This window comes from Myotis davidii, unplaced genomic scaffold, assembly GCF_000327345.1.
Source record: "Myotis davidii unplaced genomic scaffold, ASM32734v1 scaffold1350, whole genome shotgun sequence".
Lineage (NCBI taxonomy): Eukaryota > Metazoa > Chordata > Mammalia > Chiroptera > Vespertilionidae > Myotis > Myotis davidii.
Window position 1 is genome coordinate 163,613 of NW_006283656.1, and position 24,507 is coordinate 188,119.

Genomic DNA, 24,507 nt, shown 5'->3' on the forward strand with positions numbered 1-24,507 from the left:
AAGGCTGAACCTGGACCCATTTTGGAAGAATATATTTTTTAATTTTACATTTTAAAAAATGCTCATTGTTTAAATTAAAACCTTTACTTTTCATATTGATTTGCAGCTAGTTGGAGTACATTTGCCAAGCGCTTAGACAATAATTGCGAGAATCCAGCAGGAGAGGATGATAATTAATAGCCCCAAGATGTAAGTAATTTCCAAAGGTGAGGTTCAAGGTCAGGAGCCGGGAAAGCAGACAAGGACTATGAGGAAGCAGCTGAGTGCAATGGAGTCAGGAAAGCCCAGTGCATCCCAGCTATGACTCGCCAACTGGAGTGACCTGGCCCAGTCATCTAGTGAATTCATGCCTTGGTTTCTCACCCAGAAAATAGGAGTTAAGAGTACCTACCTCAACCGGTTATTGCGACAGTTAAATGAGCCAGTGCTCATAAAATACTTTTCCCAGTGGTCAGCACATGCTAAGTACTTAATAACTGTCCATTGCTATTGTGTTATTATTGCCATTTTAATGACTTCAAGGTAGAAAGTAGAAAATATTTCTACTATGCATGGCCTGAAGTCCAGGATTCATATCTGTGGGACTATAATCCACCCATGGCAACCAGAGAAAAACTCCTTCAGAAGCCACCCAACAGGAAATGAATGCCCTAGCTCTTGTCTTTGTTTCACATTGTGTTTATCCTGAAATCTTAGGTGAGGTGGTGGAGCGTGCTGGGGTCTTCTCAAAAGTGCTTGCTAGTAAAATGGCAAATGCAGTCTGAGGCCTGAGACGGGTCTAATTCTTCCCCACAGTGAATGAGACCTCTTTGTCAGAACTGAGACTCACCTGCCCTTTAACAGCATAGACCCAATACTGCAAACAGGGTGGTGAAGATGACATCTCCCACATCCATGGGCGTGGTACATTTCCCCGCTCTAAAGCAATGGTGTCATCTCTGCGAAGGAGATAAAACACCTGCCCGATGCCACAGAAGGGGGGACGGTATTGAGCTACATACACAAGGTATGGAATGGCAGATTCTCTTCTCCTGCCTTGTGTCCCATGAATCTTCACCTTGTTTTTGAATAGCTTTATGCAAGCAGGCCTAAGAAGCTATTCAGAGATTACTCAAGTGTTCTCAACCAAAGCCCAACTTTAAGGAATTCAAGTGTCCTTTTCATCATTTATTAATACAATAAACAGCATTTATTGAGTGCTGCCACATCCAGTGTGTTTATATAATGTACCATCCATGTGATGTCCTTCTGCAGGCTCCTATCACCATAACTATAGCAAGTCTCAGTGGCCCAATCTTATATAGATGGACAGTGAGGTGCAGAGCTTGTGGCTTGTCCTAGAGTCTCCGAGAAATGGATGGGGACTGCAGAATTAGAGAATGGTGACAGAGGGTAGCAACTCGGCCTAACAGGGTTATCGATGACTAGAGATTCCTGGCGTTGACTACGATATGCAGAGTAGATAAGTTGACCACACACACTGTCCCACGTGCAGACACCTGAGCGCTCCAGCGACACCTCTGGTGGCACCCAGCTGAGATTTTTGGCAAGTCAACCACTCGTCGGTCTGCCCTGGACTTTCTTACAAAGCCACTGAGGAAGGACACCGTATTGCAGGAAATGGACAGAGACCTTGTTGCTGAGTCAACTCAAGGTGCTTTATTGCAAGGCAGGCACAGTTACAGAACGTAGGTCAGAAATGCCACAGTTTCCGTAAAAGACAGAGAGGCATGCCTTGTTCCTAATCCCTCCGCAATGGGCAGGCCCCCGGACAGACCCGAGCAACCCTGGTGGCGAGGTCCGCGGATCTCCAGTTTCTGCTTTGCCTTAGAAAAGGGCATTTGGAAACCAGCCATTTACTGTTGGTTAGCTTACATTCAGGGTATTTGAAGCCATTTTTGATGTATATAATTTCTCCCCCGTTCCAGCTGCAGGATCAGACAGGAATTAAATTTCAACCTATTAGGTTTGTGTTTCTTTGCAGCGTAACATATATATCAAACAGTGTGCAGGCACCCCTGGTATAATATATGTTTGATTATATTTCAAATCCAAGCGATACCACAATGAGATCGCTTCAGTAGCTAAGCAAATGTGATTCAGGACATTACCTGAATCCAAACTAAAAAAAAAAAAAGCAAGCAAGAAAGAAAATGTATTTTTAATCTAAGGATCAGTACTACACAAATCAAACCACGCAGCCCCATTTACTAGGTAACCTGGGACTGCAATGCAGAAAATCCCCAGTGACAGAATTTGTTCATAAAACAAGGCTAATGTCACCAACAGAATTATACTTTCTAAAGCAATTCTTTTCTTACAATTCCCAGGGCCAAGAGGAGAAAAAGAAAGGACAGGGGGGAAAAAAAGAAGAAAGAAAGCCAACCAATGGAAAACATCCAGAACTGTGTGTTATGCAAATGATGGCAAAGCAAAAACAGTCCAATTGGGCACCACAGCTCAGACAGCTCCGTCTGAAGGGCTTGAGTCCCACTCTAGGTGCCTCTTGTTTCCAGCCGCTGTGTTTCTGTCCTGGGGACCAGCAGCATCTTCCTCACTGTCCTTCAGCAGTTCCCCAGGACACCTGAGAAGGTGGTCTGTCCTCTGGCCAAAAACAACAACAACAATAACAATAACAGAGCCTGTGAAAGGACACACAGGAGAAAGCCCATCAGTCCTGGGCCCAAACCATCTGACAGCTAAAGGTCGATGGAGTCAAGGGCAGAGGAAAGAGCGATGTTTCCTCACCTCCTCCAGGCTTGCTTCTTGCTTCCTGCTGCCTCTCCAGACTGGTGGCTTTATATGTTGCAGCAGCCGGTGGCTTGGAATCTTTGAGGTCTTGTAGTGAGCTCTTTGGGGTACCCATCACCTTTCAGTCCATGATATGTCTGTTGACAAGAACATAAAATAAATACCCCTGCATCACTGGTCTATGGAATCTTGAGGAGAAAGAGACACGATAGAGCAAGAGAGACGTAGACAGGAGGGGTGGGAGGACGAGAGAATAAAATCCAGAAAGGATACTCTACCTGCTACCTTTCCCGGGAAGTCCCCCAGGTGGTCGGATCCTCGTTGGGAGGCTTGAGGTGATTTCTAAGACCGCCCAGAGGTCTCAAAGGTCTGAATGGTCAGGAGGCATCATTCCATTGCCATGTGGGCACCTGAACTCAAAACAGCTCCTTGAGAACCTCAGCCAGCCTTGCCCCAACTCTCCTCAGTGGATCTTGTCACTGAAATACTACATAACAGAGAGCAAAATGCAGTTGAAAATTAGCAGGAGGTCCTCCTTCTTCTTTTGCCCTGGGGTGGTGGCCAAGGGATGGGCAAGGGGCTGTGGTAGGAGGGATATCAACAACCACCTGGTCATCTCTTCAGTGATTCCAATCTTCAACTTCAAACTCTCAACTTCTCACCAAGTGACAAATCTCTAAGAAGATTCCTCCAGGCCCAGGATCCATGCCCTTGGGGGTCAATCTAGCATTGCTGGTTGACTCTAAAGCATCATTCGGATCCTGAAGAAAGTGTGTGTCCCAGGCAGGCTGCCTGGGGCACAAGAGCTCCAGAAATGGAACATGACAGACACCTGGCTCCACCTGAGACCCTCCTTTCCCAAAACTCATGGAAAACCCAGGGCTACCCCTTCGTCCTTTATAGATCCTGACTCCCCAGAACACAGGGTGGGTAGCGCACCAGTGAAGAACACAGACTGAGAATCAGAGAACTAAGAGTGTTACCAAGAGAGACACAGAGAGAAAGGCATTCAAGAGAACTGATCCTAACAAAGCCAGTTACTAGTGGTGTAACAAAGGGTGGGGGCTGGTGGGAGTGGTCTGTCCTGGGCACACATAATGAAGAGGGCACATTGTCTGTCAAGAATTTAAGAGCAATCATAAAACTAAGAGTAAGTCTGCCTTTGACTACGATCATGCACCGGTAAATGTAAGCAATGTTGGTGACAAAACACTCCTTGCCACCCAGGCAGATCCCCCTCCTTGGCCCATCACTGCAAACTCATGGCTTCTTCATTCTGCTCTAACAACTGAGCACACCACCAGGGCTGTTGTCTCTCTCCTCCAAACTTGCCGTACTTAGTGGTACTAGGGCTAGGACTGTACACATTATATCCCTCCTGGGCCAGTGGGCTCACTTTGAGGTCTGCTGTTGGGGTTGGGGGTGGGCAGGGAGTTTCAACTTGAGATCCGAAGCAGGAGGAGAGGTGACTCACTCCTTATTTGCTTCCTAATCTGTCAGCATGGCCCAGTGATAACCCTTCACTCGGGGAGCAGTAACTGGTTCCAGTAAGAACAATTGATTCCATTTTGCAATTTCTTGATATTCCCGGCATCAGTTTCTTGACGACCCCTTCAGAGACACCAGCACAGCCAGCCACCCAGTATACCCTCCTCAGAGGTCTGGGGTCCCCCTCTGCAAGTATTTACATTTTCATTCTCCCGATTTCTTCCCTTTGTTCCCCCAGCCTTAAAGCTGTAGCTGCTGCCTGCAATTTACTACTTCTGCACCTCTTGGATTGTCCAATAACGTGGTTAAGAAGTGATGGGAATCAGGACACGCTACCCCCAATACAACACATTGGCACTTTGAATATTTTCAGCTGGGGAGTTTGAGAAAATAGCTGAGGCAGGAAGCTCACTCTGACCTCCTCCCCTGTCACCCTTCTTCCTGGAAACAGGTCATAAGATTTTCCTGGGAGAGATGCCCTCCCTACACCCTGAGAAAAGGAGCATCCTTATCTCCAAAGACAATGAGACGCCAAGAAGAAGCCTAATAGGCCTTGCTAATTTACCCAGGTAACTACACATACCTTGGGCTCCTTAACCTCTCATATTCCTTCAGGACTGCCCACTTTTCATCATACTTCACGTAAAAATACACAGGTCTGTTTCTTCAGACCTTCATTTCCTTCTTACGAGGTCTCCGTGACACATAAAACTTATATTATCTAACTCTGTATGCTTTTCTCCTGTTAATCTGATTCTCAGACCCAGCCTTAAGAGGGTAGAGGAAAACTACTTCCTCCCCCACCCAAGCCTCCATACTAATTCCTTCTGTTAAAGCAACTGGTGTAGCTCTGTCTTCTGTCGGGATCCTGCTTAAACTCACTCTTTCTGCTTACTCTCTATGGACCAAGTATGTTACTGGGTACATAAGAATGCATCCGCATGTCCTACATTTTCCCCCAGATAAAAGCGATCAATAAATTATCAACACACCCTGACATTTCTATTACAGACCTTCTCTGCCCAGCATATAAATACAGGATAGAGATAGAGCACATCTAAGCATATAATATGATATGGGAGGGAGTGATTAGCCCCTGAGGTACAACTTCCGGGAGCTCATCCTTGGGCACATCTACCAGGGCACCTAAAATCAGGTAAAACACATGGATGTTTGCATTAACAAAGATCAACACATGGGAGTCCTTGCAGGAGGCATTTGCTAAAGCCTAGGGTGTAGGCCTTATGAAGCCACTACATGTGCCAGATGAACCCGAGCCCTCTGCTGTGCTACAGCCTTTGACTGTCTTAACTTCCCCCAGATCTCTATAGAAGGTACATATGACACAATATAATACAATACAAAAGGAGACTATATTATCAGATCTACTTTAGAGGTGTGACCACGACCACCCCACCACCACTCTCCCAATGCCGTCACTCTTATCCTTTGTAAATACAGTAGGGGACGTGGGGTGCAATCTTCACTGCTTGTTGGTTACCAGCGGCGTCTTCAACCAAGTTGAGTGAAGGAAGGACAAGTCTAGTGAATCAGGGGGCATCCTGACTTGGAGCAGCCCTCACCACCTGGATCCTCTCATCTTCAGTCAGCTTCAACTGGTAGCCTAGGCCTTCCTCCCTATGTCAGTTGAGCCACACGCTCTCGAGAAACTTGCATAGGAAAGTCAATAGTTTCTGGCTTCAATGCCACCCACTGTTAATTTGGGTCTTCATAGGTAGTGGTTCTTCATTGCTGGAAACCTCAGTCTCTCTATTTTCCAAGCCATTGCTGTCATCGATACCTCTAAGTGTAGCAGAGGCTGTCAGGGTTGTGCCCTTATCCTCAAGGCCTTTCCAAGTCCCACCTCCAACTGCCATTAATTTCATCTCTTTGCAAGAATTGCATGAAGAGCTTCGCCCGAAACTATTTGATTGGGCAGGGAAGTCCAAGAGCATCTCGGTGTTAACTTGTTCTGAAAGGAGTCCTCAACCACTGGTGGACAGAGTCTGGGAGATAACTGTGAGATGCATGTGCTTAGCTGTTCCCAGAATTCCCCTTTGCTGGCTGCCTTCCCTCCTTCCCCTATATTCCTTTCCTACTCCTCTTACTAGTGTTTCCAATACTTCTCAAATATACTACTTGCTTTCAAATCTTTGTCTCAGGGTCATTCCTTATAAACACAAGCTTGGGCACTAGAAAACCACTTTTAAAAATATATATTTTTATTGATTTCAGAGAGGAAGGGAGAGGGAGAGAGATATAAACATCATGATGAGAATCATTGATTGGCTGCCTCCTGCATTCCCCCCACTGGGGATCAAGCCCACAACCCAGGCATGTGCCCTTGACCGGAATTGAACCCAGGACCCTGCAGTCCGCAGGCTGACGCTCTATCCACTGAGCTAAACCAGCTAGGGTAAAAACCACTTTTTTCCAGCTCCAAGTTAATTGGATTTATAAATAATGAATGATATATGTCTGGCTGACATTTGAGTGTTCATGTGTTTTGTTTTGTGCTGGTTCTGTCTATCCTGTAAGTTGATAAGATGCTCAAAGGCCAGGAGTGCATCATCACCTTCTTCTATTATTTTTCACGATGCATGGCATGATGCTCTGTAGAGTAAATATTCAATCAGGGCTGATAGACAAGGGGCCCTAGAGGGCAGGTCCTTCTGTCCCACAGGCTTGTCAAGGGTGAGAAAGCTCCTAAGAGAATGAAATGGTGATGCTATTTTCAACCCTTTGAAGGACAAGCTTGGGAGCCCAGAATGCAAGCTGGCCCTGAGTCTAGGCACCAAGTCAGGATACCAGAGTCACATGCATGTGCTGAGCCCTCCAGTCACATGCATGTGCTGCATCAGGTGTGTTCTCTGAGCCTGTTTTGCAGTGAGAGTCCAGTCGAAGGCAAACTGAGCCAGATGAGCTAGATAGATCAATGTCAGGTTCATCCTGGAACCTGGCTTTTCTGAAAAAGCCTGGGCCTTTGCTGAAAATCAGAGCCTTCTGATTATTAAGCACTTCAAAACGCATCAAAGAACCGGGTGCTAATATGTGAGGCACCAAAACAGGTAGAGCGGAGGCCCTTCCTTGACCCATCTTATACCCGCAAGGCTTTGGAGGGCTAGTAGCAGAGGCAGAAAGTGGAGAATGTTAATATCTCCACATCACTCCCGCCTTTGCTTTGGGCTCTCTTCCCTCTTCTGGGCCCTGGAGACTTGATGACCTTTCCACTTGCCTATTTCCCTTCCTAAGTAGAATAAAGGCTGGCTTTTCAGACATTCTAGACCAGTGGTCCTCAACCTTCCTAATGCTGCGAACCTTTAGTACAGTTCCTCATGTTTTGGTGACGCGCAACCATAAAATTATTTTCGTTGCTACTTCATAACTGTAATTTTGCTACTGTTATGAATCGTAATGTAAATATCTGAAATGCAGGATATATTTTGTTACAAATTGAACATAATTAAAGCGTAGTGATTAATCACAAAAACAATATGTGATTATATATGTGTTTTCCGATGGTCTTAGGAGGCCCCTGTGAAAGGGTCGTTCGACCCCCAAAGGGGTCGCGACCCACAGGTTGAGAACCGCTGTTCTAGACCCATAATCTTTACTAACTCCTCCCCCAGGATACAAAGATTCTACAGGACCCTCTGAATGAAAGAAGGGTAAAATGACACTCCACGTTATCTCAGAAATGAGTGTTGTCGCATTCTTCTCTAAGCCTTTCACAACTGACAATCCAGGAAAGGTACCGCTTAAACAGATCACTCCATCTCTGCAACTCTGCTGATGACAGAGTTCACTGTGACACGCTTTCAGCCAATGGCCACCGGAAGCGCAAGCATCAACACCTCACAGTGACTTTGCCGAGCCCCAGTTGTGCGGGGCAGGCCTGCCCACAGAATGCAGCCGCCCACCAGTGATGGGATTCAAAAAGAACATTTCCAAGGCTTTATCTGAGGAAATCACACCAGCATATGGCTTCAGGAAAGCCTTTTGTTCAAGGAAATCTAAATTCTATAGCAGCTTTCTAAAAATAATTCTAATTTGAGTAGAAAGCCCAGCCCTCTACAAAGCCCAGACTGCTTTGTTGTTGTTTTTTTCCCCCATCACCTGGGAACTTGAAGAAACTACAACAATGACAACAGACAGAGCAATGGGTAATTCATGCAGAAATGAATGGCAAACAGAATAATACACAGCTGTCATGTGGCCAGGAAGAAGCCAGAATTAAGAAGGGCGTGGAAGGGAAGCACAATGAAGACCAGAGACCTCTGAGCACCAAAAACGAAGGCACACACAGCATGCTCTCACCGCCAGCCACACAGAAATGCTTCATCTGACAGCCAGATAAATTCACTTCGGAAATAATCCTTGTGTGACATAAATATATTGAAAATAGACCCAGCCGTGGAAGTTCTAGATAATCCAGTCAATTCAAAACTATGTTGTATTTATGGGAGAAATTCCCTGCTAATTTCTCACAGGTGAGAAACACAATGCCAACGGAATGCTTAATTAACAGTCACCTTCAAAGCTGCAGGCTACTGAGAGAACCATAAAGAGAAATGGGAAACGCATGCCATTACTCTCTGGGTTCTTCACTCTGTGGGTTCTTTGCATGCGTGAGCACCATGGCAGCATGAAAATGACATCACCTGTTACCAACACGGAAGACTTGAGCGTGTTCTTAAGCGTGAGGTTAAAAGCATTCTATTCTATCCCCAACTGTGCTCATGCTTACATTGAACCAGCATTGGCTATCTAACCTGCAGCAAGTTATAATATTCAACCTGGCCCCTGGGTTGTCATTAATATCTAAAACAGCTAAATATGAAAGGGTGGCTTATTTGAAGTCAATTCTAATTCTGCCCAGTCTCCACTTCTGCGGCAGTTTAACATCTCCCTACCTTAGTTGTATAGCAATTTCTTCTCTTTCCCCCCAAAGTAGCTTTGGTCCCTGACAGTCTGTGTTATAAATCAGGAATGGCCATTTGCTGTGTGAAGTGTTTTTACAATGCCAATGCATAGTACCTCAGCGAAGCCCATAAGCCCCTATTTGAACATTTTTATACGCATGCTTGGTTTTAGCAGCTAGAATATAAACTCGGTGAAGGCTGAAGCTGTTTCTTACACATGTTCCATTTGTAAGTCTCCCAATGCCAAGTAGGATGCTGGAGATGGAGTTCAGGAGATTATAATTGCTACTAAGGTATCTGATGCTCACGGCAACAGAAGACATCTTGCAGAGCTGTCAATCTTGGATTAGACATCCCCCAGGCTTCCAAGGATGGGTCCATAGAGATGTCCCTAATGAAGATGGTACCAATGGGTCTCCTGCTAGAGGCCTTCCAGGATTGTCTCATTTACTCCTCGCCCCCACTTTTACCTGTAACCCACTGGTTGAAGATGGAGGTTAAGAATGAGATATTATTGATGTTCATTCTGCAAAGATTCTGCAAATCATCACCATGGGGAAACCGGCCCTGGGCATCCTCTGTGGTTGGCCAGGCCTGGCACAGAGCAGACCTAGGAGTTTCCAGTCTCCAAAACTTGATCGCTCTTCTCTTGGCCCTTTGCAGACTGCTGCTCACATGAAATGGGGGAGGGGTAGTGAATCTGCCTTTCTTTGGGAATTCTGGGAGTGGAGCTTCTTGACTTGCCTGGAGAAGGCACCCTGAAAATAACATGGAACTCTGCTCATTACTGAGAGGTATAGGTGCCGTATAATGGGAGTTGCCTGGCTAATATAACTTTAGACAACTCTGGGTTTCAAATGCCTCATCTGTAAGATGAGAATACAGATGACTTTAAAAACAGATTTTTTTCAATCAGTACTAACACCACTAAAAACTTATTTTCTCTTCCTTGTGATTTTCTTAATAACAAAATTTGGGGAGAGTCAAAAGTTTTATGCAGATTTTCAACTGCACTGAAGGTTGGCACCTCTAACCCCTGCGTTGTTCAAGGGTCAACGGTACTAAATGTCTTGATTCCATTGAATACCTAGTACTCAGACGTGATGCTTATGCAATTGTTCTAAAGTCCCCTTAGTTGTATGTAGCCCAGGAAGGTTATTAAGGACAGCTCCCAACATGGGTTCAAGTACATTTTGCATCCAAGCCTATACCAGTAAATTTCCAATCTATCAGTCGTTCCAAAGCTGTGACCCAGAGGAACCAAGTTCCCGGGCAGGAAATGAATATAAACAGAATTCACATTTGTCTGCGTGTGGTCTACCCAGATGCAAACAGATTACTCAACCAGGGCAAACACATGAGGTGCCAGCAGCAAACCCAAATGGTGACAGGACCAATTATGACTCGGCTCAGCTCCCTGATTTGAAAATGTCACGCTGGAGAAGTGTTCTGTCTGTGAAACCCTGCAAAAGAGAAACCGCTCCACTAGGACTTTCACTGCATTTGATTTCATGTGGAGAAAGCCAAACAGGATAACCAACTTGCTGGGCTACGCAGCACACCTTTAAATTCCTTGATGTTGGAGAAGTTAGAAATTTTTAATTGAATCCAGAAGTCACAAACTCATTTGAACACAAAGGCCCTGGAGGTAACCCAGACACAGGAAGGAGGCTGGGTCGGTGCCGTGTGAAACGAGAGAGTGCACAATTCAGTTCCTGTGGCCACTTGCCATGGAGAGATGAGAGCCTAGCGATGGCAGATCTTTCATTTTTCAGAGAAGCTAAAATCTCGATGATTTGTGGGAAGCTTCTTAACATTAATATGTTGGCATCTACAAAAATTTTAAATTACTGTGCATGCAGATGAAGCCAAATTTGGCTTGTAAGTTGCCAAATTCCTAGGTTTCTTCTAAAAAGATATATAGATCTATGTGGCTCAATGGTTGAGCGGCGATCTATGAACCAGGAAGTCATGGATGTATTCCCGGTCAGGGCATATGCCCTCGTTGCCAGCTCGATCCCCAGCAGGAGGGCGTGCAGGAGGCAGCCAATCAGTGATTTGCTCTCATCATTGATGTTTCTCTCTCTCTCTATCTCTCTCTCTTTCTCTCTCTCTCTCTCTCCCTCCCTCCCTCCCTCCCTCCCTCCCTCTCCCTTCCTCTCTGAAATCAAGAAAATCATCTTTTTAAAAAATTATAGATATGGAAAAAGTCCAATTCCAATGGTTTCAGTGTAAATAGGGTGTAGTGGAAGGGTGCCAACTTGGAGTCAGGAGATCTGTATATGTGTCCTGGATCTGCGATGCTCTGAGGGAGAAGGCGGGCAAATCATTGCTTTCTGGAGTCCATTTCCTCCTGTCTGAAACGCAGCTAGATTGCAGGGCTCTTAGGAGAATTACATTAAAATGAACTAAATACACAAAAAGCACTCAGTGCAATGGCTGGTATATTATACCCGGGCTACACTTTATGTCTCCATTCCCTCAACTGAGATAATAATTTTACCTCAAAGGAGCTGTCCTTTGAACTAAGTGAAATAATACAAACAAGGGGCTTAGCCTGACAGAAAGTAAGTGCTTCGTGTTTGTTGTTGTTATTTGTAACCAAGAAACCTGTTTTTGAATCCTAACTTTTACCAGCGCGGACACAGAGATCCAGGGGGAAAGACAGCGTAGTCGCGTCTCCGCTCGTGGGCAGCAAAGCCAGCATCGAGGAGCAGGCTTCCTGATTCCTGACCAGTAAACTTTTCTAGGAAGCCCTAGTTTCTACTCACCCTTGGCTCAGAAACCGCTCTTTCTCTGGATTTGTTTCACCAACATATTCAATATTAACCAGTAGACTGCTGTTCATTTTGTAGTTGCTATTGATAACTGATAAAATTGATATGGCTATCTTAACTTATTGATAAAGGGGGAAAGGGCAAAAGGACAAACACTACCAGACTTTCTCTATTATATAAAATTCATAAGATATAGTTTCTACTTTTTAATAAAATCCAAAGAATCAACTAATTTTCTTAAAAAAAAATTCTTACTGTATCAAGTGACCTGCATTTTGATTCAGTATATAAAATCAGCGTTGTCTCTTTTCCTTTGACAGTCCTGAAACCAACTGCCTCATCATAATCACACACAGTAGTACGTTTGATGTCTGCAGCAAAAGAATGTTATTCTACTTAGTAGACAAACAAAATTTCCCAAGCCATTGTTTGGGTAACCAGGGCTCATGTATATCAACACTCTCAAGGTAGAGCATTCAGGAATCTAACATTATCTTCTATGAAAGCAGAACTGCATAAAATGTTTGGAATTCCAGGCAATAGATAGTATTGTAAAGAATCAACAAAACTGCCTGGATGGTGTGGCTCAGTGGTTGAGCATCAACCCATGAACCAAGAGGACACTGGTTTGATTCTGGTCAGGACACATGCCTGGCTTGTGCGTTTGATCCCCAGTAGGGGGCGTGCAGGAGGCAGCCTAAAGATGGTTTTTCTCTCTCATCAGTGTTTCTATCTCTCTATCCCTCTTCCTTCCTCTCTCCCTAAAAATCAGTAAAACATTTAAAAATGTTTATTTAAAAAAAATAGAATCAACAAAACCGAGTTCTCAAAACATGAAGTTCCCTTTAAATGTAAACCTGAAAATAGGGCCGATTTGTTAAAATGTGTTCATCGCCTGCTTTCTCTCAGTTGTGTGCACTCCATTTCTTTTGTTCTCATCTAGTCTTCACATCTTGTCTCCTAGTAGAACCTAATGATCTAAAATCTTCCCTTCTGCCCAGCTGGCGTGGCTCAGTGGTTGAGCATTGATCTATGAACCAGGAGGTAAAATCTTCCCTTCACTCTCAAGTTCACATTCAGACTCATAATCACCACGTTGCGATCCATCTATTCAGAAAGTCTATGTTAAGCACACAGTGTCTCCATTTACTAAGGTTCTTGGAGGACTCAGAGAATTGTGGTCCTTCTCTCAGAGCTGCCTCCCTCTGCTTTTCCTCTCACATTCCCGAAGTTCTCATTTGTTTACAGACTTAATGAATACTAACTGGAAGTCAGGCATGCACTCAACAGGTAGCGATCTTGGGTGGCCATTTTTTATTTTTATCTAGGTAGAGCCTGAGCTTTAAAACTGAAGAAATAATAATAATAATTATACATTTAAAAAATATTTTTACTTCTTTCAGAGAGGATGAGAGAGGAAGAGGGTAGAGAGATAGAAACATCAATGATCAGAGAGACTCACTGATCGGCTGCCTCCTACATACTGCCTACTGGAGATTGAGCCTGCAACCCACACATGTGCCTGGACCAGAATCGAACCATGACCTCCTGGTTCATAGGTCGATGCTCAACCATACCGGCTGGGCATAATTGTACATTTTAAAGTCCTCAAGGCTTGCCTCAAATCATCTTCTCTATCTACTTATCCCTTGTTCCGACAGGGTCATTCTCTCCTTGGTTATAGACTCTGCCTCACCAAAATGTGTTTCTACTAGTATCAAATATGTATTCATTTACCTCCTTGATTACATTTTAAACCCCTTGAGAGTGTGGCCAAGTACTGTTGGCATGTGGAAACATTTCCTCTAGTGAACACCTAGAATGATCTGCACTTAGTAGGTGTCCTCATAATAACTTGTTAAATTGAATTACAACCCAAATTCATATATGGCCATCATGTTAAAACATTTCAACCCTTTTAAAAAATATATATTTTATTGATTTTTTACAGAGATGAAGGGAGAGAGATAGAGAGTTAGAAACATCGATGAGAGAGAAACATCGATCAGCTGCCGCCTGCACACCTCCTACTGGGGATGTGATAGCAACCAAGGTACATGCCCTCGACCGGAATCAAACCTGGGACCTTTCAGTCCACAGGCCAACACTCTATCCACTGAGGCAAACCAGTCAGGGCCATTTCAACCTTTTAAGATTCTTCTGAGTGCTCTCACAGGATAAAGTGAAAAGAATTCATCACTATGCTTGACAAAGTGAAAAGCCCCAATTGGGTCTGCCTGGCCCTTCTACTTTGGTACACGACTGGAATATGAAGCTGGCTAGAAATCACATCCATCTAGTTTGGCAGATCTATCAGGGTCCTGTTGGAGATATTTACATATGAGCTGGTTAGAGGGGGATTTATGCATTTCCATCATGGGTAATGGAGACAAAAAGGCACCTGTCAAATCACAGGGCCTAGTTTGTCTGCCCAAGGAGGGTATTTAATTAAAGTGATTATTTATATATGTTCTGTAGAGTTTTAAAGACTTCATTCTTCAGATGCCCTTGGAAATCTGGCAAGAGACAAAGACTATCCATTTTTTGCAGGTGAAGCAGAGAGGAACTCAATGAAGAACCCAGGTTCCTTGGAGATAGAAGCTCTGTCCCGTCAGCTCAGACAATAGAATGTTTAGGCCACAGATTTCACGATAAAGATTCTCTGGCAAGTTAATGTTCCAAATGAGAATGTAAGAGCTAATTACAATAAGTTTACTGTCACTTTATAGGCATGCCTTTACTAAATGAGGCTATTTGTTTCTTCCTAAACACCGTACAATTCAGAGAGTCAGTTGCAAGTTGAGCTGTCGTGACTTAACAATGATTTCATGGGCCAAAACAGATTCTAAACAGCACAGTCATGCTACTTAGGTAAGATGCTTTCCATAAAATGTAACCGTTTATGAAAACAATCACCTTTCTCTATTTTTAGTCAAATAACACACAGAGAAATAGCAAAAGAAATTCAAATACTTACATACAATTACGTGCCATGCTTATAAACCTTATGCTGTTATCAGTCATCACTTAATCTAAGCATGATCATAAGTACAAATCTGATTAGACCTCATGCTATCCTAAGTTTCTTGGATATGTGTCTGTGTGTGTGTACGCGCGCGCATGTGTGTGTGCGCGTGCGCGTGTGCTTTGAATGGGGTTCTTTACTCAAAATCATTTATCCAGCATTATGAGCGCCTAAACTCCATGTGGCCTTTCTTCATATTTAAGTTTTCACTTTCCCTAGCATTGCAACTAACAGAAAATGCATCTCTCCTGTGTTTAGCACAGAATATGCCCTATTTCCCTTTCCAAATTTCCTGGTTCCTCTTCTCTTCACATCTTTTGCAAAAGGGCTACAACAGACAGCCTGCAGATATGGCAAATTTTGTGAACCCTCTTATAGTTGATTTTTAATTTGGAAAAGAGTTTTATAATGATATTAAGGAATCAGTCAGTGTATTACTCAGAGGTTTCATTCCATAACCCTCTATAGCTGCCGCCCTGATTAGCTCATGCACATACAGCTCACAGACACTACACTATTTTAAAAGCACTTGGAATTATTTAAATACCAACCTATTCCAGACCTTTTCCTTTAGAAACATGTGAATCAAATATTTTCTTTATACACATGCACCACCCACACAGTATTTAAGTGCCCAAAGGAATTGCACTATATTAGATACTTGGACATTTGCTTTTTCCTAGGAGTTTATAATAAAATAGGCAGTACTGACTCAGACAGGCATGTGGGCATTCAGCAAACACTGCCTACATCATTAAACGGTGAAAGGACAGTGAAATGTCTGTCCCATATACTACAGCCCAAGGGCTTTTGGGGTGAGGAACAAATATAGGTTATAAAACTGAAGAAAACAGTCCAGTATCTAGTGACACCATGTCCAGTAGACTAATGATGCTGGGAAACGAGTTCTTTGCTCATCAGGCCAAAACAAATAGAACCTTGACAACATGGCTTAAGAAATTCAAAAGGGAAATGGCTGAAACAAGGCCAGAAATTATTAAAAAGGGAAATTCTGATACTATCGTCATAAAGACCCAATGAACATAACAGGAATAGATTTTTAAATGATCATACTAACCCACTGGCTGCACAGAGAGCTCTCTAATGAGCTTCTACTTTCAAAGGCTGAGTACAAAGCCAAAAAAACAAATTGTGCAATGGGAAGGACACACACACAGTATCCGGAAGGCTAAAGTGGAGAAAGAACCACAGATGTTTTTAGAAAAAATATAGAGAAGCCTTTTTCTTCTAAGTGTTCTTCTTTTTAGCTCAAGGCAAAAAGGGAAAACAAAGGTAGAGAGAGTTCAGCTAACTGTAGTCTCTAGTTCACGTTCATGCAGGGAAGGAACACAACCAGTCTTCTGTGGTCATTTTCTCTACCAACATGGTTTTCAAAGAAAAAGGGCCCAGTATGGCAAAGAGAAAATATACATCTTTATTTCTTTCCTGGCTGATTAATTAATTATTAAGTAAGTCCTGAGTGCCAGGAATTGTGCTAGCCTCGGGAATCTTTGGAGAGTAAGGTAAACATGGTCCCTGCTTTCATGCAACTTGCATTCTAGTGAAGTTAAAACTGAAAGAAAACCTGACTGTGCCCTCAGTACAGCCAACACAGGTCCTCTGAGGTGAGCAATGACGTTATCTATCACTCCTTTGCCAACCTTGGAGTGTTAAAGATCCATTTTATTAAGGGAGCTATCAGATTTCTTTACAATGTCTCACAGATGACGAGGAGATAGTAATGGAGCATTTGACCGAGTTTGAGACTGCGGAACCCAATAAATCAGATCCTAAAATATGGAAAGGCTTTTTGGGGTAGCCATAGGCCATTTAGTGACTCTCACCCTTTAAAAAATTTTATAAGAATGTCAAAACTACAGAAGTATTAAATGTGTTGTTTTAACAAGTATAAGAATACAGAGAGAATACAGGACACAGTGTGGGATGACAATCATGTTGTAATCAAGGTTCTTCTGCATATGTCCGAGTTCAGTGATGTGCTGGAGCATGCCTGTATAATAGTGAGCATCTTTTTCCAACTCTGCATATTAGCAGCTTAAACTTGGTCACGGTGGGAGTATTTACATCATAGAAAATGACAAATGCTACAAATAAGAAATTTTCTTTCTACCTTTCCTTCCCTACATTCTTTCCCTCCCTCCCTTCCTTCTTTCTTTCTTTCCTTCTTTCTTCAGAGTCTGTGGTTAGACATTAACCAATACATCAATGTCTTAATGTAATATGCTTAATGTCTTGCTGTGACTTCTATAGAATTCTGTTTTCCAATGGGTTTGTTGAGTGTATATATTTTTTAATTTTCAGATGTATTACCAGATCATTTTTGCTCCATATGTAAATCTACACCAGAAGTATATATAAGTATATACCAGTAGATCACAGTCCTCATAAGTTATGTGGTGAATGTTATACCTGTTTTTAACTGTAGCCAATCCACAGGGTGGAAAATTTTATTCCAATGATGTTTTAATTTGTGCTACCCACCCAGATGACAAACGAAGTGAGGGATATTTTTATGTTGTTGGCAATTTGAATTCCTTCTTCTATGAATGGTCTGTTCGTATAATTTTCCAATTTTTTAATTTAGCTTACTTTTTATACCATTGGGTTTGATCATATTAGTTACATCAACTTTGTTCTGTCATGTGTTAAAAATGTCTTTTTCCTAGTCGATATTTTATCTTTAGACTCTATATTTGGTATCCTTTCTCAAACACTTTTTGTTGACCCGTGTGTCTCTTTTTCCTTTGTTACTCCAAATATAACCCAAGTGTTGTGGTCTGAATGGCTGTGTCCTCCCCAGATTCATATGTTGAAATCCTAGCCCCAATGTGATGGTATTAGCAGGTGGAGCTTTTGGGAGGTGATTCGGAGTCCTCGTAAGTACGGTAAACAACCTTATAAAAGAGCACTCCCTGCTCCTTCCGCTCTGTGAGAATCCAGAGAGAAGTTTGCCACCTGGAAGAGGGCTCTCACCCAAAACATGCTGGCACCCTAACCTTGGACTTCCAGCCTACAGAACTGTGAGTCATCGATTTCTGTTGTTTACAAGCCACCCAGTCCATGGTATTTTGTTATAGAAATCCACACAGACTAAGACACCAAGACTTCAAGGAAAGTCACATGGATAAGTAATTAAGAACATCGGCTCTCAAAGGGCTTCAGCTTGAATCCCCACTGTGCCACTCTGAATGCCAGTCTGCTCTCTCCAAGTCTCTATTTTCCCATTTATAAATTGGGTAAAACAAAACAAAACACAGGATCACATTTATAGAACTTTTTTGTTAAGTAAATATCTAAATATATGTTGTGAACTTCACTGTTCATCATTCTTCTCCTATATCTTAAAATATCTATTCTGGCTCATTGGGTTATATTAACTCATCAAATATTTTCACAGATATCATGTAAGAAGAGATTACAGTCTGAGGCTTTGCATGATGAATGTTTCTCTGATTGATGAGTGGTATCTCAGATGAGGTTCCTGGACAATCCTCCTCTCTGTAGACTCTTAAACATCCCACTGTCTTATAGCTTCAATAGCTGCAGGCAAGTGCTGGTCTGGTTCTTTCTCTACAAAAAAATATATTCTATCTCTCTGAAAGCCTAAAAAAAGTTCTGCTTCTCTTTGTCCTTCACAAATTTCACCAGAAGATAAGATTATACATATATACCTATGTGTACATACACAGCCCCAGCATGTGTGTATGTTGTGTTACATGCAATGTTTTATAGATGTGTTATATGTGTAACATACATGTGTATGTGTTACATATAACATATATGTGTGTTGTGTGTATGTTATATATATCTGCACACCTATGTATTTATAAGTCCAGTGTACACACACCCATGTGTATTCATAAGTGTATTTATGTATATAAGGTGTCCCCAAAATATGTAGACACACACTTTGAATAATTATAAAAGCAATGTTTATTAAAACTCATTTAATTTTCAAAATTGAGTTATCAGTTGTTAAAGTCTAAATACATTTTTGGGGACAGCCTGTATGTGTAAAAATATGTGTAGATATATGTATGCTATGTACACATACTTTTATATCTTTATGAAACCAGCCTGAAACTTGATTATATTTTTCAAACAGAAATTTCAAGTGTTTCTTTAAGAAACTTCTTTTTTCTTTTATTTAAATTAGCATTGCTCCTCCATCTATCCTTTTTTCTTCCTTTTTTTATTTTCAAAGTGTTTTGGAACTGCCTTCTATGTCTCTTATATTTTCTTTTAATATTTTCATTATTTTGAATTTTTACTCTGTGTTGTGAGATAATTATTACACTTGATTTTCTAGGAATCTAATTTGGTCTTTAGAAGAGACTATACCCTTTCAACATATCTGCTGAGCTTTTTAATTTGCAAAACTTTTTTATTTTTCTTAATTCTAGAATTTGGGTATTCTAATTGCATCTCCTTAAACAATTGTCTTTGGTTGCTGGCATGCTCCAGAAAAGGAGGTTGGAGGCAAAGGTGGATAAAATGAGTAATTGGGCAGATATCTCCATAGAGTCCCCCCTGAAGATTAAGGAGAACAGGAAAGATGCCAGGTGTCCAGAGAAAAATGAATGTCCTGGTTTTCAAAAGGAATGAGGATGAGTGATGAGGAGAGAAAACAGACTCCAGAAACTGGTGAGATTGTTATCAAGCCTTAATTAAATTCTAATGAGTATATTACATAACGTGTGGCTGCTTCCAAAGAAGAAGAAGTGATTACTAAGAATTAATATTCGTTTACCTGGTTGATTCATGGAAGTACCATGAACATGAAATAACAAACTCAGCAAAAGATTTTTATGGTTTCAAGATATCCTTCTAGAGAACATGGAGAAATGACCAAGAGTGGTATGGCTTAACAGCTGGTTGAAGAAAAAAAAGTATTCCAAAAGTGTTGATTAATGACTTCCAGGTCATGACATATATCTACGTCAGGTACAATAGGAGAAATCTGGCTTAACAGAAGCTCATATAAATAAGACCAGGGACTTTTGCTAGCTACAAGGTCAAAATAATGTATGAATGATATGCTTGCCAAAAAAAACATAGGAAATCTTAGGCTGCATTATAAAGACATAGGAGGTGGACAAGGTGAGCAGGGGTGAGAGGAGTGTTGGCAAGCCCATTCCATGACTTTGTGCTAATAAAAAAAATAAATAAAAGGAGGTCCTTCCTTTCTCAGTGAAGACATAGGCCTGAGCCAGGGGAAGGGCCTTGGTGGGTGACGTGTAGGCTAGAATTTAGCCCCCCCCCCCAATGCCACCTCTGTCAGGCACCATTAAACAATGCACAATCTGCATAACTGTATGGCAGCCTTGGTGCTAACCTGCTGTACTATGCATTTTGCTCTGAACTGTGTATTCCTTTTTAAGAGATACTTTCAAAGTAGGGTACCTTCAAAGATGACAAGAATAGCAATTAGTCTGGAAGAAAATCATATGAGAAAGGATTTTAAAACCTGGTATAGCCAGAGCTTGATAAGCGAGAACTCAGGAGACCATGATACGAGGCTTCAACTATTTGAAAGGAGGCGGATTAGATTTACTCAGAGTAGATCCAGAGGTCAAGGGAGCACTAGCGAGTGGACTCACAATGCCCTGTAGATGGCTTGAGCAGTATGTCAAATCCAGTCATAGTTATAACAAGACATATTTTTCATTTCAGTTAAAGGGACGTTTTCCCATAAACATGGCAATTCAAGAATGGAATAGCACATTTTGAAAATAAATTCCTCATAAGTGGAAAGTTCAACCAGTCAATAATTTTATAGAAGAGCCTCCTTTAAGCAAAGATTGAACTAGCAAAACTCTTTCAAACTTTCACAAAATTTCATAGCACATAGTACACACACATAAGGGGTTGTAAGAGATACAATATAAATAAACAATTCCTTCCTTGAAGTAGTTCAGTCTAGTAATGAAGACCAATATGTACACAAACATGATGCTCAGCTATAAGCAATTATTTCCTGAATGCAACCAGTGCACATAATAAACCTGTACAGAAGAAACCACATATCTTACTTTTATTTTCACCTGCAAGAACTGCAACCTGAACCATCCTATAATTTTCCAGGCATGTTTATTCTCTTGTCTTTAAATATTTAGCCCCGGTAGGAATACTAAGAACACATTTATTCACAACTTCCAGTTAAACTTCCTTTAATTCTTAGAGATCAGAAAACAGACCTGAACACAGTGCCCTCTGCACAACTCTCACTCGTGTTTGAATCTTATTGCAATCAGAATCATGGTCCATGCTTCCTAGTGAGTCCATACATCAGGTTTGCCTGGGAGGGTCCTGGCTTGTGCCTGTTGTCCCAACATCATACTAATACCACTCCCTTCCCTCTCAAAAGTGTCCAATTTGGACTATAAATTATCTGGTCATCCTGATGCTATCCAACTTCTAAATGCCCTATTCTCCACTTGGTGGAATAGAAAGAAAGAAGCATAAAGACCTCTAACTGAGTAGTTTTAAATTGAACCAGACACTTGATAAGTGACCGCTAACACTACTTAAATACCTTTACTGCAAAGCAGATTAAAATAGTTATCTGAACAGCCCTAGCTGGTTTAGCTCAGTGGATTGAGTGTTGGCCCTCAGACTGAAGGACCCCAGGTTCGATTCTGGTCAAGGGCACATTCCTTGGTTGCAGGCTCTGGCCCTAGTAGGGGAGGCAACCAATCCATGTGTCTCTCCCCCTCCCTTCCACTCTCTCTAAAAATCAATGGAAAAATATCCTCAGGTAAGAATTAATAACAACAACAAAAAAGTTACCTAAACAAACTACGAAGATCTATGGAAGTGTGGAGGAAGAGAACAACCACCAGTTAAGAGAAAGCCTCTTTGAGAAATAGGAAATTTCCTTAAAGCTGAACCATAGGTGAAAATTTCAGTGACTAAAAGGGGCATTTCAACTAGAATATGGAAATACTTTTCCACGTATGTTTATTCATCCATTCATTTATTCATCTAACAAATAAGAATATAAGTAAAACTGGATCAAGGAATGCTATGTTATGTTGGCAATAAAATAGGGAAATGGAAATGCGGGGTTAGCCAGACATTCCTACATCAACATTCCTTTTTGGTTGTTGTTAGCAACAGAAATGGAAATGGGAGGAAAATAAGAGTAAATGGGGTTTCCAAGGTATTTTACATATTATTGTGAGCAAATGTGATTCAGTATAACCATCTTAAATGGTAATGGCTTGTGCCTCTGTGGTTTTCTTCATTCAAGTCGGTTTTTTTCTCCTTCTCCTGCCTGGGGATTTATGATATAACAGACTGTAATAGGCAAGATAAAACCATTCATCATGCAGGCTTAATGTGGGAAAGTAAATTTAACTTGGTGAGCTTGATATATAAATATTGGCCTTTTTGGGAACACACAGAGCATATTTACTTGAGTGTAAAATCCAGGCTATATACCATGTCCAACAAATGTCTCGGGTCTGCGGTTCAGGAGAAGGGTCTTCCGGTGCTTTAGGTGATGCAGACAGCTAAGAAACTGCTGGGAGTGGGTGAAAGAAGCTGTGTTCTGCGGCTTCCCAGCTCCTGCTCTTCTGACTGCATTTTAATATCAGCACATTTTATCTCTATAGTTATACTTAAAGGTCAATGGCAATTAATCTAGCCACCTGGAAATGTAAAGGTGGGTCTACTCTCAGTAGATTTATCCACAAAGATGGTTGGAATGTCCCTAAAAATGACAAGGCAAGTGAAAATGGCAGTGGAGGAGATTTAATGCCTTGTCTAGACATTGTTCATAAGCTACCATCCATAGTGTGTGCCAAAAAGGCTTTGGGTGGTAAATGAGGGGATTGCCACCAGAGGGGGCTAACTGAGGTTGTGTATCAATCAGTCAACACAGAGAAATAGTGTCAGGCTGATCAGTCAAATGACTTCACTTTTATTCTTTTTTAGCCATTGATCCTAATATTCTTTAGATAAGGCTGAGGGTTAGACTGAGAAATTTGGAAATGTAGCTACACATCTCAATTTATGCTTAAAGTTCTCAGTGGATATGTTCCATCAACATAATTTTAAATATCTTGGGGTTGTAGATATCATTTTTTAATACTTAACACGTGTATGTGTGTGTGTGTGTGTGTGTACATGTGTGTGTGTGTGTGTGTGTACATGAATAACACAGCTCTAATCAGAGCTGGTGGTTTAAGTCAAGCCATAATCAAAATTAAAAGGTTTTCCCAAAGCCAAAACAGAAGCCATTTCAATGCCAGCCTCAGCCAGGATCCCTTCAGTTAAATACAAATAACATTCAGAAGTCAAGTTATCAAGGAATGCTCTATACCATATCTCTTCTTTGAACATCTTTAAAATAGGCATGCTATCTATCCAGTTACTAGAGATAATTCAGTTCAGTTCAACAGACTATGTTGAGTGCCTACAACAGGATTGCCTCTATGTGCTGGAGATTCAAAGTTAAGTAAACAAAGACCCCTGCTCTTAATAAGCGTATAATCTTCTGGTTTAGGATACGAGACTAATATAAAGGCAAAGAGATGGACTTATATTAAATTTTCAATTTGTCCAACTGCTACACCTATATACAAATCTATATACTGGACGGGGAAAAGATATACAAAATTATAGTAGTAAAGCTGCTCTTAGGAGGGCGTCGGAATCAAGAATCTGGATTGTGGGGAGGATATGCAAAGAGAAACAACAAGACAAGACAGTACTTCAGGAGAAGTGGAACACATTTTTCAGTTCAGTTGATGATCAGTCAAGGTGGTCTCCAAGCTGGTCAGGGAAGGCTTCAGAGAAAGAATATATTGGATACAGTAAGAGAGAAGGCATCCTAAGAGGTTAGAGTGAATGGGAAAATCTCAGCAAAGAAATTCATGGAATTTTTTAGAGACTGAAGTGGGGCAGAAAAAGCAATGAGACCAATTCTATAGTTCAGTTAACAGACAAAGGGCTTCAAGGATAAGGCCAGAAACATACAGATGTTGGCCTTACAAGTAAACCACTGAGAGGATGGGAAAACTATTCAAGGATCAGTGTATTTGTAGCTTTTCAATGGAAATTTCCAATTCACAAAGTCAGGCCATTCACAGTTGACATGGTTAACCTCATTCTCGTTGGGTGATGATGCTAAGCAGAAGGCAATTACTCTGTGAAATGTATCTAAACTAAAAGTGCTATCTATACATGCCAAGGGGTGAAGCTACAGTTACTGAGGGGATCTGATCATAAATTTCTTGATTCTGTGTTAGAAAATAAAATCCTGTCTTGAAAAGAGAATTTGAGCATGCAATTAACTCACTGTACACTGACTTGTCACCCCAAGTAGATTAGTTTTTTTCCATCAATTTTAAGTACATTAGAGCTTTCCAGCAGCAGAATATATCCTGTGTTACAAAGGGCATCATTAGTCATGTGTATAAAGCCATAAAATGTCAAAAATGATTCTAATATTCTCTTAAACGGGTTAGAAGTCTGGGAAGCCCCGTAAGCGTAACTTTGTTTATTGATAACAGTAAAG

The 24,507-nt window shown here is 41.6% G+C and overlaps 1 long non-coding RNA gene across 1 annotated transcript in view; it reads right to left on the reverse strand.

The window, feature by feature from the left end:
• Positions 1-1,643: 1,643 nt before the first annotated feature.
• Positions 1,644-24,507, reverse strand: part of LOC107183592 — a 155,122-nt gene continuing 132,258 nt past the window's right edge. Inside the window, exons 2-4 of the long non-coding RNA XR_001514381.1 lie at positions 3,030-3,238; positions 2,749-2,888; positions 1,644-2,642 (exon numbers count right to left, since the gene is read on the reverse strand). This is a non-coding gene — a long non-coding RNA (uncharacterized LOC107183592). The remainder of the gene's footprint in view (positions 2,643-2,748; positions 2,889-3,029; positions 3,239-24,507) is intronic.